Consider the following 20350-nt stretch of genomic DNA (forward strand, 5'->3'; position numbering starts at 1 on the left):
GCTGACACGCAATGCTGCAAGTTTCTTCAACACACATTTTAAGAGGAAATTAGGAGGGAAGGGTGGGATGTACAAAAATAAAAAGCACAAGGTAACGGAGGGGTTTGCTCTTCGTAAGAGCTCGCACACTGGACACCCAGCAAACAGGCAGAAGAATTCAGCTCTCGCAGCACTCCTGCTCCTCCGTCCCCAGGGAGCACAGGCTGTATAAATATTAGTTTGCTCCAAGCCTCTCTCCTGCAGTGAATTCACTAGGTCTCTCAGAAAACAACTTCGGTGTGGTTTTGAATTTTATTTATTGCAGCGGTATTCAAATCACAACCAGGCACTCAGTAATAGGGCTCCACAACCTGAGGTAAATACACGAGACATACCACTCTTAATTCTCTAATTACATATGCACCCAGCCATTCACTCTGCAAAGGTCAACTGCCTTTGTTCATAAACATTCGTGGGGATGTGGCAAACACAACCGAAATGGCAAAGCAGTGGGCCGGGAAACATTTCAAAGGTATCTCCATGCATGTTTGAGGTTAGCATAAAAGGGGGACACATAAAATTGCGTAAGTATCGCTTGACAACATTCCTTCATTAAGGAAACAAGCCAGAAATGCCCATGAAGAAAAGCCACTGCTCTGCCAAATAATCTGATAATATCAAATTCATCTATCTGAGCTGCAGTGCCCAAAGTACGCAGCTGTACATTCATACTACCGGGTACATAGATTTCAACAGAAAGCATGCTGTGTTTGCCTACAACCATAGGACTACTTTGCATTTTAATATTGCACTTGCTCTGCAGTGTGGACAGAAACATAATTCTTACTGGCACCTTAAGATTCTGGTTACTCTCAGCTGTGACAGGCTACAAACCAGCTACATGGGGCTTCTGCATTATTCAAAATACCACAACTGTATTTTTAAAGAAAAATAAATCGCCAATTGCTACCAACATGCTGTTACCAGACAAGAACACCCTAAAATGCCTGCTCGTACAATAAGGCCTGGAGATCAGCTCCTCTCTGTACCTTCTTAAGACAATTTCTATGAAAGAACACCTGCAGACTGCAATCTTCAATACTTGAAGTCAATAGGCAGCATCTGCCTAAAGCCCCTTCTGAGAGACACACTACGAAACGCCCTTTCTTTCTATTGATTCTTTAACATACACGTTAGAACCATCGGAGAAAAAACACCACTGGGAAGTGTTCTAGGGATCTTTCCACCCTTCCTTTCGCACCTCTTCCTCAAGCAACAGGCAGGATCAGAGGACAGAGAGGCAAACCACGGCGTTAATGTTCACGCTCTTCTTCAACGTCTGGTCTCTGGACTGCAGGGACCTTGCCATGGCTTTGCTCTGTGCTGAGCAGCTCTTCACCACCAGCCAGCTGCTGTCTCTGTCCTTGGAGCAGGGCTCCAGCCCCACACATGCCGTGCAGGGTGTGCTGGCTGTGCCCCCAAACATGGGATGCTCACCTTGATGTGACGGCGTCGCTCTGCCTGCAGCACACCCCGGGCACCAGCACAGTGCCAAATTGCCCAGAGCCTCTTATCGCATGAACACCTACCACATCTGGGGGTTGTGGTTAAAATGAGATGTGTAGCTCTACCATCACTTTGACTCTCCCTAAATTTCTGAGTTAAAGAAAAGGAAATTAAAATCCATCCTGAAAATGACGACACTTTTCACTTTATAGTTCCACTCTAGGGCCTAGTATAAGGTTTGCCTCTGGAGGGAAAAAGAACTAAAAAATAAATAAATAAAAAAGCCCTCAACAAGAGCTTCACTTCATTCCTTCCAGCTATGAGCGTGTCAATTCTGATAACAAGGATTCAGGTGGCTTGGCCTTCATATATCTCAGTCCTTGGCTGGTCATGAGTAACAGAGCCTGTGCGTGCGTGAAACTTCACTGTTTCAGCAAACTCCAGCTACACAAAATGCCGTGGCATCTCCTCGGAAGTGCAGGTGATCATAAGCCCTTGGAAATTTCCCTCTGCTTTGACTTAAACTACTCACAGAACATTAAAACAAATTCAAGGCTATAATCTTGATCTTCTAGATGTCTAAGACCTCCACTCTCTGAGCCACGCACGGTGAATGAGACGTGCCCTACCACTGAGAAAGGCCTACCTGAGCCCGAGACGGGTTGCCACAACGGTGGCCATCACAAAACTCGCCCACTTCCTTTTCAAGCACCAGTTTTATTTCCTTAGCTTTGCCTTTCTCCTGAGCAGTGACTGTAATACAGCAATACTCCCAAAAACATACCAGCACTTTGCACAACCATGGCAGAAGGCGCAGTCCAAACAACAGCAACAGAAATGCAGAGAAGATCGAGGTTTGATGTTTCCTTTCTTAGTCTTCCCGCTAATAAATGGTATCAAAAATAATATAGAAGTGATAATAATGAACAAGACAGAAGCAGGAATTAGCAACGTGTTTAATCTGATACGTGTTAAGCATGGATAACAGGAGCTCCAAGAGGAGCTTGTGCTGCCCCTCAGCCTTTCCCCATTTCTTGCACGTGTGACTATGGTCACGGAGATTAACTCCCCGGCAGGACCTGACATCCCCTCCCCACACACCAAGATTCTTTGAGGCGTGTGCTGGGTTCATGCTGTGGACACTTTCCATGTGTCTGACTTTTCACCCTGCAGTGCACCCAGCCCCTTCCAACTTCACACCTTTATGACTCCCCCACTCTCAGCTGCAGGGATCTCTTCTCCAGCCCCACCGTTTGGCAGAGAAATCACAATGATCCTCCCGCCCTCCCATACTGCTGCCTGCACACCTGAATGCCCTTCGGGTCAACTTCCCCTCCCCTTCATGTGAATTTAGAGCTGTCACCCATGGAAAGCTCAGCAATGCACTATCCTAGGCCAGTTCTTTCATACATTGCTGCTCTTCCTTTTCTTTCACATTTCCTTTCTCTACGCCCACACCTGTGCTTTGTCACATCACCTGCCAGGCCAAGCAGTGTCGCTCTCTTCTGTCGCGCCTCCTATCTTAAGTATTTCTAAACCACTCTACATCAACACAAGAACCCAGAAATAAATGAGGAGCTCTTAAATTTTCCCATGCCACAGGGTTCATCTACTTCTTTCAAGTGTGACCCCAGGGGGACACTTGCTATGCCCCTGACGTCGGCAGCAATGGCAGAAACCACCTCACCCCCCTCACGGATGAGATACTGAGATTTCATCCAGTCCTAGGGAACCCAACTGGAATGGTTCCAGCCTGAGTAATGCCAAATGCTTACTCCTGAAAGCCATCCCCTGCGGGGACTTGACTTGTCTTCAAAAATAAAGCTCTAAAACCTTCAGCAAGGACATCAGTAAGGCTTCTCTACTGCTTCAAATTGCTGCTGTATATGTCTTCACGCTCACATTTGTGCAAGCTATGCTGTTGGCATTTTCAAGCAAAGATCTATATCTGTTTCTAAGTCATAACTCAGTGGGTAGCTCAGAGGCTGATGGTTTAAATGTGCATCAGGCAAGAAGAGCCCTGGAACTGCTTATTGTGTAGAGCAAAGATATGACAGAGTGGTGTGACTGACTGGAAACAACACTGGCAGAATTCAGAAGGGGCTAGAAATGCAAAGGAAGCCATTAGGAGAAAGAGTAAAGTAAATTCCTCTCCAAAGACTTCTTATGCTTATTTTGTCTGAACATATATTCTAAAGCCAAGCGAACTATTAAATAGGAAGGAAATAAACTGGGGGAAGGGGGAATTCAACAGATGGAGTCAACATAAGCAAGTACCCGTGCAGTAAAATGCTATTTATGTTGCAGTTCCTTGATTCATTTTGCTCACTGCACTACGGTGCCCATCCAGGGTCACTGCTCTGCTCACCAGCGCAGCGCCCGAGCCTGGCCCCCCAGCACCTGGAGCAGCTGGTGCTGAGGTACGTGGGCTGCTGGGGAACGTGGGCTTCTTGGGGCACAATGGGGGGGAACCACCTGATACACCTGACAGTCCTGCCCCAGAAGGCGTCTTCTCCAGAAACCTTCAAGAACTCCACGTGAGCTGTTCCTCACCCCCTACACAGAATCATTAAGGTTGGAGAAGACCTCCAGGATCATCTGGACCAACCATCACCCTACTACCAATGTCACCCACGTCCCCAGGCACCACGTCCAACCTTTCCTTAAACACCCCCAGGGACGGTGACTCCACCACCTCCCTGGGCAACCCGTCCCAGTGCCTGACTGCTCTTTCTGAGCAGAAATGTCTCCTCATCTCCAACCTGAACCTCCCCTGGAACAACTTGAGGCCATTCCCCCTCGTCCTGTCACTGGTTACCTGTGAGAAGAGGCCGACCCCCAGCTCCCCACACCTTCCTTTCAGGGAGCTGCAGAGAGCAATGAGGTCTGCCCTGAGCCTCCTCTTCTCCAGACCAAACACCCCCAGTGCCCTCAGCCGCTCCCCACAGGACTTGTGTCCCAGGCCCTGCAGCAGCTTCGCAGCCCTGCTCTGGCCACGCTCCAGGGCCTCGATGTCCTTCTGGGAGTGAGGGGCCCAAAGCTGAACCCAGCACTCGAGGTGCGGCCTCACCAGAGCAGAGCCCAGGGGGACGATCACCTCCCTGGTGTGCTGGCTGCACTACTCCTGACACAGCCAGGATGCCGTTGGCCTTCTTGGCCACCTGGGCACACTGCTGGCTCGTGTCCAGGCGAGCGTCAACCAGCACCCCCAGATCCTGTTCTTCTGCACAGCTTTCCAGCCACTCTGCCCCCAGCCTGTAGCCCTGCATGGGGTTGTTGTGGCCAAAGTGCAGGACCCAGCATTTGGCCATGTTGAACCTCATCCCATTGCCCTTTGCCCATTGACCCATCCTGCCCAGGTCCCTCTGCAGGGCCTTCGACCCTCTGGCAGATCAACACTTCCCTTGGTGTTGTCTGCAAGCTTCCTGAGGGTGCACCCAATTCCCCTAAACTGAGTGCACCCTAAACCTGCCCAGCAGGCCCCTGCCCTGCCTGGGCAAGCAGCAACCCCCGGGGTGTGCCCTCGGCACCCAGCACGCCTGCAGGCCCCTGGTGAGTCCCTGCTCCCAGCCCCCCTGGGCACACAGTCTTTATTCCCCCCAGGCTCCAGGCAGCAGGGTTTTTGGTTTGGTGGTTTTGTTGCCCGTTTTATTTCTGTTTTTAACCCACTTTTAGCCTTACACCAGGATGTGTGAGAGGCAGGAGAAGAGGTCTCCAGCCCTAAACATCCACAATCCGCTTCTTTTTCAGATGCTAGAGGAAAACTGCTCTGTATCCTCTGTACCCAGATGACAGGAAAACAGTCAGACACTGCAAAGGTAGAAAAGAACTGCTTAAATGGAGTGTTGTTTTTTTTTTTGTTTGTTTTGTTTTTTTCCCCCAAAAAACAAGAGCATTTCCTTTACATTTCTGAATAGATTTCCTCTCCTCTCCTGGGTAGCGCTGGCTGCCTCATGACTGTACATGCAAGAGGCAGAGGAGGAGGACCCCACCAGTATTTGGAAATTTAAGGTTTTGATGCCTCCAGTAAAGCACCATCACACTGCATGGGGCTCAGAACGTTTGAGATTTAGCAAAAGCACTGCTGAACAAAGATCACTGCAGGAACTTCAATCCTTTCCACCTTTCCAAGCTGGAAGGCATATCCCTTTCCTTTTTGTATGATGCTGTGCTTTCACCCCTCTCCCTGCAACTGTAGCTGCTCGGGGTGCACTGCAATGCTGGCTCATTTCCACAAGCCAATATACCTGAAAGAGACAGATTTGGCTTCAGGGACGGGTGTGAGAAAGCAGGGGCAATGGAGAAAAGGGACTTGGAAGATCTTCCTGGCTTAAAGTCACCTGCCTGATTCCAGCCAGCATTAGTAGCGTGGAAGCAGCTGCCTGCTGAAAGCGTTAATGACTTTCAAGGCGATGATTCCACAGAAGCGATGTGCCATCCGGTATCATTCTCCTAGACATGACGCAGCAGGGAACCAGGGAAACACACCCGCACTAAAGCCGTGCTAACAGCAAAACAGATTGTCTGAGCAGTGCGGCTGCTGGTCTCTGACCGAACGCTTCACAGCAGGCAGCGGCACAGGGAGAAGGCGCTCGGCCGTGATGCTCTTCCCATCAGCCGGGAAGACAGTTCCCCAAATGGAGACAGCAAGGGTATGAGAAATCTGCAGCTTTTGGACATCAGACAACACTCCAGAAAACCTGGAGCATACCTGCCTACTGTGCAGGATTTTGTCTAAGACCTGTCAGGTGCTGGCAATTTCAACTTTCACGTGTTAATCCTCCAAAACACTCAGGTATTTATTCACTTTCAGCCACACACCACTCTTCCAAGCAGTGGCACCACTGAATGCCTTTCGATGTGTCATGAGATGAAGAGGGATTATTTTTCCAAGGTCACTGGCACATTTGTGACTAATGAGAATTACAAGGGCTCCTTACAACCATCAAAATACCATCTCTCAAGAGCAACCCAGCATCCCTCCTGCTGCAAGCTGCTTGGATTCTGCTGTTTTGGGTGACAGAAGATCTGGCGAAAGAATGTCAAAACAGCGATACATGGTTCTGAGCACACAACTATGCAGCACGAGCTCAACCAGGTCCAATGCAATCACGTTCAAAACAGTTAATACTAAATAGTATCAACCACTGCGGAATCAGGAGGCATTTCTCAAACTATAATGCACTAAACTTCAAACTCCTGAAGTCTCAGTTTCTTCTTAGTGGCTGACTATTCTAAACCATGAAGCTGTGACTCTGAACATGGAGAGGGGCGTGCATTGCCAGAATTCATAATTATCCATCGCTAGCTGCATCTTTGGCTGCAAAATTAGAACTATTTTAGTCAAAACTAAAAGTCTCCGTGGAAGATATATGACAGATTGGTACAAAAGCTTCCTTAGGTCCTGGACAGAACTGCTGTTCAGGAAGAGCCCCTGCTTTTACAAATCAGCTACCAACATCTATTAAGCCTAGGTGCAGACATCCACTTTCTGATTCTTGCTCTGCCTGAATTAAATTGGGGTCTCTCACTTCACTGCCTGAGTCCTTGCAGCTGCCACAGACAATGCTATTGGCTTGTCCACAGTGTGCTGAGGTCCTCTCGGTTTCTACTACTAAAACATGAGTTAGCAAAGCAGGGACAGAGCCCCGAGTTTCTCAGACCCCAGCTGAGTGCGGGAAGCAAGCACTGACTGGTCTGGGATGGGCATGGCTACTCTCCTTCTCAGGAGGAGCTTTGAAAGTCCCCAGGCATTTCTAAATGCTGGGAATATAAATGCTTGTATTTGACAAAGTTTTCATGCAAAATTCTACTTGCTGTTCAGCTCTAAGGGAGGTATTTCTAAAAACAGTTACCACAAAAGAAAGGAAAAGGTGGACTTTAGCTGGAAAAGCTCCTCAGGGGTGCACACAGTCATTACATAACAGGGTGAAGGAGGGGTCAGAAGAGAGCTTGAGAAAACAGGACACCCCAAAGACCAGTTTCATGAGCGCTGGGATTACTGGCAAGCCGCACACCAGGACCCTCATAGTGTCCCTGGGGAACGCCATGTGACAGCTGCACGTCCTTTCTAAAACATGAGAGTGCCACCGGAAAATGTTATTGCCCATTTCCCAAAGGACTGCTACATAAATACTGTGCCTGTTTGGTTCATTTACCCCCGTGAGCTTCAGGTCAGGAGACCGCAAGAACCTAGGGCTTCGGGTATGAAGGTGGAGCCCTTTCATAACTCTGCAACAAGCTTACTGAGGCAAGTTCTAATAAAGGGGTTTTCAGCCTCTGCAGCAGACAGAAAAATTCTCTCGCCTTTTGAGAAAGATGGAATTAGGCTTGGCTGCAGCAGCATGACTGAAGTCTGTATTTTTCCTCAAATAAGTAAGTGCATGTTTGTCATGACCCCAATTCTGCCTACACCACAATGAAATAAAAAATACAAAAAATAAAAAAGCGAGCAGCCTTATCGATGGGTTTGGTATAGCGAAAGAGATCCATGCTCACCCACGTTACAAATCTGACTAAACATTAGGGAGCATACAGGTTCATATTTGAATTAAGCAATTATTTATGGAAGATAAACTAAACCAAATCCAATCCAAGAGTGTGCATCAAATGAAACGAACAACAGAGCCACGAATCCCCCGTTGTTTTGCAATACATGCAAGAGCTTTGTTCTCCAGTACATACACCCACCCAGTTGGCTTAGATATTTTGCAGAAGGTATCAAAAGCAACAAATACCTGTCAGAAGCCAAAGGGAGAAACACATTTAAATCCCAGGATCCAGCAGCGCTCTCTGGCACTTTGAAGAAGAACTTTAAAGGTTTGTTCTGCACAGACACCGCATCATTTAAAGGCCACAGATTTCTAGATGACAAATAGTCTGTAGCTGTGTAGATTCCTGCAGTAGTCCTCAGCCCAGATTTCATCTAGGCCACATAGGATAACATCATCTCCTTCGACAAGGTAAGCCTTCAAAAAAAAACAAAACACCACCCAAAACCAAACCGACAAAAAGCTCCCTGGGCATTATCACCTAGTCAGTAGCTCCATTCCTTCTCCTATCTTCGCCAATCTCTCTGCTGTTAGCCTGTGAATGCTGCTACCACAGATTTCCTTATTATCAAGCACCTATTGTCCTCAGTATACATTTCATATTTATTGCACCTTTAGCTCAGACATCCTGTCTCTCAGTAATTATTAGTTGGGTAAATTTAGCACAGAAGCTCACCGTGGCAGTCCTACCGACATGACACAAAGCAGACCCCACACACAGTCCTGCTGCTGCCCTCCCTCCATCCCAGCCCGTGGCGGGCCTGACACTGCACAGCCCACCCCACCTCTCCCGCAAGGCCCTAATATGGGCTCCTTTCGCTGTTCGGACCACGCGAGTTCAAGATTTTTCCAACACTATTAATATCCTTTTACATAGCTAAGCTGTCAAAACCATGCCACCGAAAACCAGAAGGGAATACCCAGCCCATACAGCTAATGTTTTCTCCGGGATGACCTGCAGCATTACGCACACCCAGGGGCTCCTGTAACAAACCGCAGGCAGTGCCATGACCTGCAGCTCTGATGCAGTACAGAAAATAAGGAAACTTCTGCAAAACAAAGTGAAGAAAAAGGAATGAAAGCAGAATCCACCACTTTGCACATTCCCGACCAAAAATTAGCAGTAAGGCAGCAGAGGCGCAGCTTGCAGCTTTCACTGAAAAGGCCTCAGTGAAAGAGCAGAAGAATGGTGAAGCTTTATTGGAAGTGATTGATAGCAGAAGTAAAAATAACCCTACCACCAATTAAATCTCTGAGAGTAGTTATTGAGAGCTGTTGTACGATCCAGGCTTTACATGCTGTGTGGACTGCAAGTGACCCGCGACTTAAGGCCCTGGGAAATGCCTGACAGATCAGACCACGGATTTTTTGGCTGAATAATTTACATATATTGCCTATACGAAGTGTTGCAGCACAGTTAAGAGGTTAGGCTCTTACCATTAAGAGAATGGACTCAGGTTCTCAGATTGTTTCCTAGGTCTGGCACAGACTTCTTTTGGGACAAAACCCTCTTTGGATGTCATTTTCCTCATGTTTTACTGTGGCACTGTGCTTTCAGCACAAATTGTTTGAAAAGCCCTAACAGAGATGACAAGAGACTATAATAAATGCTGATAAATTCCGTGCATACAGCGTAACTTAGTAATTTCATCATTCTATTGTTTCTCTAAATTGTTTTCTCTTTGAACCATTTAATACCTCATCAATAAAACTGTAATAAACAAAACATTGCAGATAGACTACTGGTTCTTTTTCATCTTGTTCATCTTGTTCTTGCTATCAACAGACCTCTGTAATACTTAAAAACAAAACGTGATTTAAATTGTCATTTTAGACATTTTAACATTAATGAATTCTAGGATTAAGGCTGCTTGAGTAACTTCAATATTGCTTCCTTTGCACGTATGCATTAAATGCCTTATTATACACTACTCCTCCCTCCTCAACTTCATCCTTACAACATGCAGAGCACAGCCTGGACTCAATTGGGATGCAAGTAAGGATCGAAGAGTGATGGGGACTGCTGTCTGTAGCCTCTCCCACCTCCTCTGCATTTCACATAGAAACTGGAAGGTGCAATATAAGAGAGGCAGGAGCTCGGAAAGAGAAAGGTCTTGTGGTTACCACGGCGGAATGCTACTCTCGAAATATGTATTCTGCTCCTGTCCCTTTCTGATGTCTCACACAATGCTCAGAAAGTCATCCAAGCCAAACAGGTAGTCACTAACTGCCAGCACCTCGTTTCTAACCAGCCTGAGTTGCAGTCTCATTTGCAAAAGCATTGGGAAGTCCCAGTTGCAGCAGAGTTCGGCTCGAAGCTGAGGTACAACCTGCTACTAAGTACTCCGAGGAGGAGCAGAAAAGAAACCCCAACCTCAAACTGCTGCTTTAGGAAGGAGTTCAAGTGTATGTGGAAGAGACTGTCTAGTAGTTTGGATTTGTTTCTTTTCCACGAGCAAACCAATCCTGAAAATACCAAACCCTTTTATGTATCCTCACTTTGCTATCCCCCATGACCTACCCGCAGGGCTAAAGCCCACATGTCTGCTGCAAGACCTCTGCCAGTGAGCCAGAACAGCAGTGACAATGACATAGCACATAAAGGCAGGGATAAACAAGGCATAAAGCATTTTACACCAGTGGCTTTCCCAGCTACTCAGTGATGGGACAGAAGCCACAGGACATGAAGGTTCTGGGTCGCAGTCCTGCCTGCAGGGGTGAGCACTGTGCCAGGTGGCCTCCTAGTGATCTCCTGCAAAACCCAGTCCCCCTGCTGGTCCCGTCTCTGCCTCAATCCTACTGTCCTCTCCTACCAAGCCTCACTGCCCAGAGACCTCTTCTGGTACCCAGCCTCGACCCCCTCCGCTCCCCATCCCACATTTACTTCTCCCACCTCTGCACCCAGCCTGCCCTGGAGTCAGCTGTCGCAACCGAACACATCCTGGCTCACCATTCGAGATGTGGGATTTGGCTGAACTTGAAACGATTAAAGGTGACAGGGCAAGACAGTCCTAGACAAAAATTCATCCCTCAATAAACCTCAAATCCAAATAACATGCAGATTGCTACAAATGTAATTTGTATTTTATGTAGGCATTTTTATTTCTTCTAGTCTTATTATTGGAAATGGTTGAACAATTTGTGCCAAAACATCTCCTGCAAAATTATTTCTGCACAGGAAATTTGAACCTTCAAGCCTGGCAGAGTATTATGATGAGAGAGAGAGAGAGAGAGAGAGAGAGAGAGCACGCAGATCAAGGCCATCTCACCAGGAAGCTGAGCTCGGAGCCCTGCCTACAGAGGCGTGCTTCGTCCAGCCCAATTCTGCATCTTTCCAGAGGCACAGCATAATCCCCCAGTCAGCACTGACCTGACCAGATCATCATTCTTCCTGAGTTCTATGTTTTTTTCCCCCTTTTTACACAAGATTTATGACATTAGTCACAGTCCTGATGTCTTCGCTGAGATAAACCCTTCTCTTCACTTAACAGATATTTTGCCTGAGCAAGGACACTGACTTGGTTGGTTATTTTTGCCTCATTCCACAATTAACTCTGATACCGCCTGAGAAGCTAATGACATCAGGAAAGTAATTGGTATTTTATCTGAGATCCCTCTTCCTGATGCTGTCCTCAAATCATATATATTTAGCTTTCATCATCGCTCACCCTTGCAAACACTAATTATCCAGAACGCTCTACTCTTGGAACAATTCAGATAGCTGATGTTTTCCTGTCCTCCTCGATCCGTGGTATCTCCGTCACTCGATGCCGCAATTCGCAGGGTGCAGATGGTGCTCGCATCCACACGCTCAGTAGTTGCAACACCAGCACTATTCAGCAGCGAATCAGATGAACCCTAATGCACCAAATATAACTGAGGGTGTCCAAGTGCAGCTGCACAGGAAGTTCTTTAACTTTTGATATGCTGCCGTGCTGCCATTAATTAATCCCCCAAAGGAGTAACCCTGTACCCAACTATCAACTGCATCATTCTCAGTATTTTATTTCTGCCTGTTTCTCCCACCTTCTCCAGAACTACATCTTCTTCCTTTTGATTGCATAGCAACATATTTACTACTTTGCTCTGTTACTATTCTGTATCTTTTCCTTCTACTTGACATTAACAAAAAACAAAGGAATCAAAGAGGTGACACAACCTCCAGCATATTTTACTTTACCATTTGCTTTAACTTCATTATCTGCTTACTTCAAGTTCATTTTCGAGGAACTTTGTTTAAGTTCCTAATTTTTCCTGGAACACTGGGTGTAGTAAAGACCAAAATGCTTGACGAAAGAACTTTCCCACTCAATAATCACAACTAGGCATTATCTGTATTTCACCATTGTATCACACAACTTTGTGCCACTATATTGCTTTTTAAAAACTATATATATATTTTTTATCATTCCGATATTGGTTTGTATTAATTAAATAGACAAATCAATAATTCTTATATTCATTTATCTGATTGCTCTCCTCTTTCAACAATGGTTATTATCTCCGTGTCTTTCAATTCTGGTACATTTAGTTGTTTTTATTTTCCTCAGTTCCACTGGGCAATGCTGGATCATTTGCATGCCTTATTTCTTTGTCGTACAAAGTCTATGGATAAGTAATCTGCTGCCTCCTAGTCTTCTGTTTCAAACTAACAATAAAATGGGTGAAGTAAGAAGACATTTATTTCACGCTTCTTTACTTTTGGGGCAATTAACAACAAATTACAATTTAAATAAACCTAGTCAAGCTAAAGATGTCTGAGAAGATTCCACGTGAGGCTTGTTATAATACCTGCGTCTTGCTGCAGGAGCCCCCGGATTAACAGTAGCACGGAAGGGAAGCAGGCTGATGCACGACGCATCGAAGCAGCTCCTGGAGCAGCCAAGCTTCCTGGAAGGCAGTGCTAACAGTTGGCTCATGTTTTCAAGCAGCTAGCTACAGGCATCATATAAATTGGTACTGCTAGCGCAGAACGAAGTGCTGTAACATCAGGTTATAGGATACTGCAGCTTTTGATGCCTGTATTTAATTTCAGGGTAGAGCCCTCACGCTAAGAGCTGGAGCCGGTCACATCCTTACCACCCGTGGGGACAGAGCTCGAGCTTACCTGCTCCCCCCTCGTACCTGGCTCACATCGCCAGAGCAGCCACCTGGAGGTGGTAAGGGAGATACTGTCCCAGAGATCTGACTATGCCTTAAGGAAAAAATCAGATTAATGAAGAGCACGCACACTGAAATAACAGATACAGAAGTCCCAGAGGATTCTCTTGTTCTCGTGCACTCAGTCTGCCCCTCAGAGGGAGTCGTGCTGGGGCGGTGACTGCGTGCTGTATCCCCCAGCAGCTCTGCAGGCAGGCAGCAATGCACACACGTACCTGCAGTGCAACCCAGGAGGTGGTGGGCACAGGACTCCCTTTCCCAATGCCCTTCAAGCCTGCAAATTGCCTGTAAAAGTATTTCAGCCAAAGAGCAGATGTACTGGGCAAAGCTGCCCCACAGCTCCTCCAAGTTTCTCATCGGAGCACTTAAATCAAACAAAACAACTATGGAAACTTTGGTCTATTCTGCTGAGTAAAAGCCTCATGCATCCGATTTTTTCTCCTCAGACACTTGGCAAATTTAAGATGTAAACTATAAATCTTTGTGGATATAAATGTTAGAATTGGAACGTATGCTTCATGGGTCTGATGTTAAATTGCAGAAACCTGGGTTACTGTGGGGTGACCAGCAGACCAAATGCAGAACAGTTCTGCTGAATCTCAGAAGCAGCATGCCATCTATTTCGGGACTTTCTCCTATATCCCTGATTTATATTATGCACATGAGCCTGATGACTTCCTGGAAATGGCAATGCTTACTGACTTCTATTTTCATAGCCAGTGAGAAAATAGATGTAAGGCCAAAACTGAATTCCTAATTCAAGCCAGACTCCAACAGATTTTTCAGAAAAAAGGCAGAAAGGAATCTTAATATTTTTTAGTTACTTATCCTACCAGTTTGACTTTGTTATGTATTTGTGGTTAGTAACCATCCTCTAGTGGCTACACTTCCCATTAATTAATGTTTATTTGTCCCAATTTTTACAAATTTGGACTCTTGTGATCACATAAATATATAGTCAAACATGCAAAAAAGGGCAGAATAACATATTTTATTTTGATCCTGCAAGCTCTATGATTTCAAAAAAAAAAGGAGACATGCAAATCAAATACCAGAGCCTACATTTCTATATAACTAATGTAAAACAAACAAACACAAGAATCTTTAAAAACCATCTAATTGAAGAGCTTATCAACTGTAAAGAGAAAGCAGGGTACAGAGATGATATGGATACCAGATACCTGGCCTCAGAAGAAGTTCAACTGCAAACGTTTGTTCTGTTTTGAAAGCATTTTTACTTCTTCCTTCGATGTATGTCTTATTAAAGGAAAAATTAGATACTGAAAACCTCAAATTTAGTGGTTTGGAAAAAAATCAACAAGAAATTTAATCATACTTCACAAACTGAGTTTCTATTTATTGAATAATACATGGATCTTAGAGGAAAAAAAGGGAAAGATTGCAAAGAGGGATGTCTCACAGATTAATAAAAATTATATGAAGGGAAAGTAATGAAATAGAAGTTTTGGGGTAGTAGGGAAAATTGACATTTACTGACATTTAGCAGTTAAAATGTAATCCTTCCAGAAAATGAATATGGGGGTGGCAGGGAAGAGAATCAACTTCTGCCCTGATTACACCGGAAAAGAAAAAACAAAACAAAACAAAAACTTAAAAAGCAAGAAATGAACCGAATGGAAGAACAAAGCCATGGTTATCTGTGGATGAAGTTCTCCCAGGAATGCAGAGGGATGACAGAGGTCCCTAGAATATGGAGTTTGGCCCTCCCAGGCACATCCCCTACAAAACAAGCAGTCAGCTACCAACCATCCATGGTGACCAGTCCTACTGAACTAGAAGAGAGATCATTGTGCCTAATGTCTCAGAAGCAATATTTAGCAACCAATACACAATAATACAAAGCTCAGGATCTGTATAGAATTTATTATTATTATTATATTATTTTTTACTAAGAAGTTTTATGAATTAAACCATTTCTAAAAGCAAAGAGAAAAAGAAAATCCCCACAGGTTTGGTTGCAGGGACACCAGCCACCCTGGGCAGATGCAGGCTGAAATGTGAAACATCAGCAGAGGTTTCTGCAGCAAAACATATGCAGTAATCTAAAGATTGACTACAGTGCAAAAGTATAAGGTAGCAAGATGAAAAACTTGCTGATTTAAATCGTGGTTTGAAAGCATGAATTAACTTTATTCAAAAATAAGAGTTAACTTTAATCAAGATAAGTGTTATCTGAAGGCTTGAACAGTACAGCCTGATTTCTCAGCAGGGTCACCCCATCAGAAAAGTCGTGCCTCCTTTGCATTGCTTCAAGTTAAGTAGTTGAAATAGAAGTAGCTCTACTCTGTTAAACTCTTTTGTAGAACTGATGTACTAGGGAGCTTTGAGAGATATCATCCTTCAGAGAAAATGAGGAACCTTTGGGTAATAAGAAGTAACCATAAAACAGAACCTTAATTCACATTAATAATATATTAGCAGTGCTCATCTCAACCAAAGAAAAAAAGCAAACAACGCTCTTGTGCACATAATGAAGGGAGTAATGACATGCAGTTGTCTACTGGTAATCCTCTGCACAGTAGGGAACCAAGTTAAAACAGAACACATTACTGTTATTCATTTTTTAATATAAAACAGTGCAATATTCCTCTGTGATGTAGTTGGGGTGCCATGCGCACGTAAGAAGTTAGAGACTAGCAATGACATTAACAACTCCTCTGGCCCCAGCTGAGGCCATCCCTATTCTAACTTGCTCAAATGCAGGCCACTAGATCGGTTTCAGAGGAGAGCAATAACCCTTTTGGACTAGGCAAGTCAGACCATCCTTAAGAAACAGAGCTGAAGAAATCACACTTTGGAACATGCATGACTTGCGTTAGAAAATGGTTGTTCACTACAAAGTCACAGTGCGCTGAATGGGCTTAAATGTTCAAGTTTAAAATGTCTGCATGAACAGAAAAATAGAACACAAACCTCTGCACAACCTTCAATGCTTGTGATAGATGCAAAAGATGATGTGAAAAACTCCAGCATCGTGGGTGTTTTCCCACCCTCTGGTCTGAGGACTGCCATGCTGCCTGTTCTCACGCTGGCTCTACCTGCGCTCCAAGCTCGAACCAATCTCTTACTCCCAAATTGCCCTCCTGTGAAACACACTCCTTTGCTTGTGGGATGCAGGCAAAATCCTGCTTTTGTTTGTAAATGGAGCAGTCCTACAGTCCTACATGGTTATTAGCTCATATTGAAAAGTCAAGACTGCCATAGATGCCAACTACCAGTTTGGAATATTTTGATTTAACAAAAAATTATTATTGCTGTGTTGGACCAACACTTTGAGAACTTTCTCCAGATTTCCCCTGTGAGACTTGGCTTTTGTGCACAAACATACAACACTGCAATCATTCACCCTCCCTCACACCTCCACAACAGTGATTCAGACAGCAGAGAGGTGGGAAAGACTCAGAATTAATTGCTCTTGTATGAAGCCTTTTATCAATAATGCATATTGCTGTTTTCTCCTCCTCCCTACTGCAGTAAGAGGTTAGTTTTTGCAGATCTTGAGTGCAATGCCCCATTTTTCAACGGTAACAGGCACACGGCCCCAGCTCAAGTCAAGGCAGTCACACTCACCTGCCAAAATAGAGGCGTGCCTGGCAATCAGGGTTTCTGAAGTGTGACTGGAACTAAAAGCCACTCTCACACTCCCTCCACCTTCAAGAGGCCTTTAATCACAGCATCTCAGCATCAGGAAAAAGCTATTACAGAGCTGAGGGACTGGAGGAAAATTCCACTTGATGCCAATCAACCAGAACTGAAACTGCTTCTAAATTAATTAACCTTTCCTCATCCACCACTCTCACTTTATCGGTCTGTTTCCCTGTACTCTGGTGCTGGAAATCCTGTGAGAAGTCACTTTGTTGGGTTCCAGACAAAGACAGTCACCTGGAAACCCACCCAACTAATCCTGATAGGCCTGGTAAAATATCTAATTCCAGTAGACAAGGCACTAGAAGCTGAACAAAGTCTAAAGTTTTTGCCCTTTTGTAGGAATGACTTGTGCACAAGCTCCACCACAGAGCCAGTTACTTGGTAAGGAAAGTAACAGAAATAAAGAACAGGAATACAACCAGCTACCAAAAGCAGGTTGCACTTCTATTCTAAATTGCAGCTTAGTCTTTAAAAGCCATTAATAGGAACCCAAAATTTGAACTGAAACCGTATCAGCATTTGGATACATGCTTTCATCATGTATTTGAGCCTGTTTAAAGCATTAACTTCCCATTTCTTTGAAGTTTCAGCTTCTGGTTAAATGGAACGAACTGTCTTCAGCGCTTGCTTTTTACTGTAATTTCTATTAAAGGTGAAAATAAGCAGCAGAAAATGCCTGAAAAAAGTTTCAACAGCATTATATTGTTTGCATTTCCACGGGCCAACACACCGATAGAAGTGTTCTCCTGCCCTGACCTTCACAAGAGGGAAAAAAAAAAAAAAAGATTTGAATATGAATAGGCATTGTGAAAATGTATTGCACTGTACATTTACACCCTAGTTTAGACAAGAACAACTTGTCCAGGAAGACACACCCTACATGAAACTATTATGCAAGTGAATGGCATTATTCAGAGCTGAGGCCAAATCTCCACCTCCCTCTCCTTGGACAGAAGGACACCGTACACCTACAGCAGCAACGCACTTAGCACGAGATGAGCAGTAAGATGCCTTCGGTAGCTCAGAGCTTCTTTACTTATCTGATGGCTTTGTAATTACAAGTTGTAGCAGAAGGATCTAGAAGATCATGGCTGGATTTGTGCAGTGTATTGACACTATGGGTTTCTTCTTCCCGTTTGCAATGCTCAGAGAAGCACTGTTTTCTCTCAAATTTGTCACAGAGCCACTGTCTCTCAGTTCCTGAGGCAATGAATTTCTATGTATGAGAAAACACCTTCAAACAATGCAATTCCTCAAGGCAACAGAAACGCTTAGTTACCATCCTAAGGGGATGGCTGCCTCGGGAGACCATGAGTCCTCCCACTGGAGCAGCTTTTCCTTTGGTTTCACATCAGTGGGTGAGGTAAAAGGACAGAGCATTCTTCACGTTCATCATTCATCAGCAGACATTAAATGTAAGCCAAAAAGACTGACGTGCTACTCTCCCCACAAACGTCCCGCTGCAGGTTTTGCGTGTATGTGAGCGCTCCTCTGGTCACAGGAAAGGAGAAAGGGCCTGAAAGACCAGGAAGCCTCCAAGCAACCAAGCCCCGTCCCCTGCCCAGGCGTCAAACTTTGACCGTAAATCGGTTGGAAGGGGAAGAGAAGACGAAAATGAAGGGCTTTTCCTCCTCACAAAGACGACAGAGAAGGGTCTGCGCGGCAGCAGTGAGGCCGGGAGCGCGCGGGGCCTCCCCGCCTGCCTCACAGCGCGGCGGGGACATCCCTGGCAGTGACGGCCCCGTTGCTGAGGAAACCAGGCTGATTTCCACAAAGCCACGCTGGCTGAAAGCAACAGTGGGAATGGGAGGAGAGCCCCGAGGGGAATTCATCCACAGCGGCCAAAAAATACGATTTTGGTTAAAAATCAAGCGAGGGAAGAGTGCTTATTGCTCACCCTTGGAACAAGAAGGATGCTGTGGTGGCTACAGCTGTACCAGCAGCGGGTCCTGTGGCAGTGCAAGGGGGATTTTAAGGCCCCTGCATCCCCGAAACACGGGCGGTTTGATCCAAAGCAGGCCACAGGCCTCCGCCGGTCCTATGCAGAAGGCAGGTGCGCGAGGCAGCTGTTCCCCATCCAGATTTTAACCACTCTCCCTTGAGAACAAAAAACCAAAACCCAAATCCAACCCCCAGCAAAATAGAAACCGACTGTGGTTACAAATCACTACCCCGGTGCTTTCATAAGGGCTGACGGCTGATTCACACCTAGGCAAACTACTCGCCCCAGCCAAAATTTCCCCACACAAGAAAGTTCAGTGGATGTAGCGCATGAGTCACTCTATACCCTGCCACTTCCAAAGAGTTTATGTATTTTAGAAATGCTGTTCAAACAAACAAACAAACAAAAGAGTTTTTCTGAGCCCTCCCCTTACACCTGGCTTAATAAATCCATCCTCAACCCCAGCTGCCTCAGGCCCAGGGCGCTGCCTGAGGGCTTTGCTTGGAGGGCCAGTGTACTGAAGAGGACTCGAGACAAAATCATCCTGGGAAAAAGCCCATGGAGAAGAGCCAGAGCTTGAACTGGCAAGATTTAAAATCTGTGAACTGTGCAGCTTTAATAAGATTGGCTCCTTGGCCCGAACTTCTGAAATTGCTCGTAGAGATAGTACATTTGGAGTGGTTTGGTTTGTTTCTTTTTTATATTCAGCAAACCAACATTTCTGGTGGGAAACTTAATTTTAATATTTACTTTTCCTGTTAAAATAGGTCACAGAAACTTCTGTGCAAAATGCTGTGTACTGTAAGGATTCAGGAACTAGGAGGCCCCGCGTAATTTACATGCTGAGCAAGAATTCTCTCCCCCTTCACTCCTGGGGTATTAAAGTGCCGGAGCATTATAGCTTAATCTCATTTAGGGAGCTTTGAATCATCTTAAATACTTAGGAAGTCTGTGTAAAATACCCCAATCCACACAATTTCTACGCTCTCATCCAGACAGACCCCACCAGCAGCGCACTCCGGCAAGGACCGACCGTTCTCACGGCCTTGCACGTACTGAACGGAGCCCCCTGCCCATCTCCACCACTGGCCGCATCTCAATATTACAGGAGATCCTTAAATCTGGCATTCTAAAGAGATATGTGACATGGAAAATTCCACAACAAGGAAACATATGCACATCATCTGAGAAACGGGAACTTTTTCAGGGTCAAGCAAATAGTAGCTGCAGAAGCATTTGGGGATGCAACATGGTAGATATGATTATGTAAATAAATAAATGTTTTATTTTTTTAAGGAGCTGTATACAGTGAATTGATTAGCACAGAAGAGTTTTCGTGTGCACAAGACTCATTTAATAAGTTTCTTAGTTTCACATTGGCTCTTCTCCCAATGACAGTGGCAGCCTCCTTCATGCTTCCCATGAATTTAACACAGCATGAAGATAATCTCTTTTTTTTCCTGTTGAGATTTAACTGGCAGCAGGCTACCATGACAAGTCACTTATTTGCAGACAAGACTGCTCTTATACAGGGTGCTACTGC

The 20350-nt window shown here is 45.2% G+C and overlaps 1 protein-coding gene across 5 annotated transcripts in view; it reads right to left on the reverse strand.

Moving 5' to 3' along the window:
* The window catches only part of MAPKAPK3 (MAPK activated protein kinase 3), a 129020-nt gene that overhangs the window by 21608 nt on the left and 87062 nt on the right, over nt 1-20350 (reverse strand). The window lies entirely within an intron of this gene.

This window comes from Anas platyrhynchos, chromosome 13 (genome assembly GCF_047663525.1).
Source record: "Anas platyrhynchos isolate ZD024472 breed Pekin duck chromosome 13, IASCAAS_PekinDuck_T2T, whole genome shotgun sequence".
NCBI lineage: Eukaryota > Metazoa > Chordata > Aves > Anseriformes > Anatidae > Anas > Anas platyrhynchos.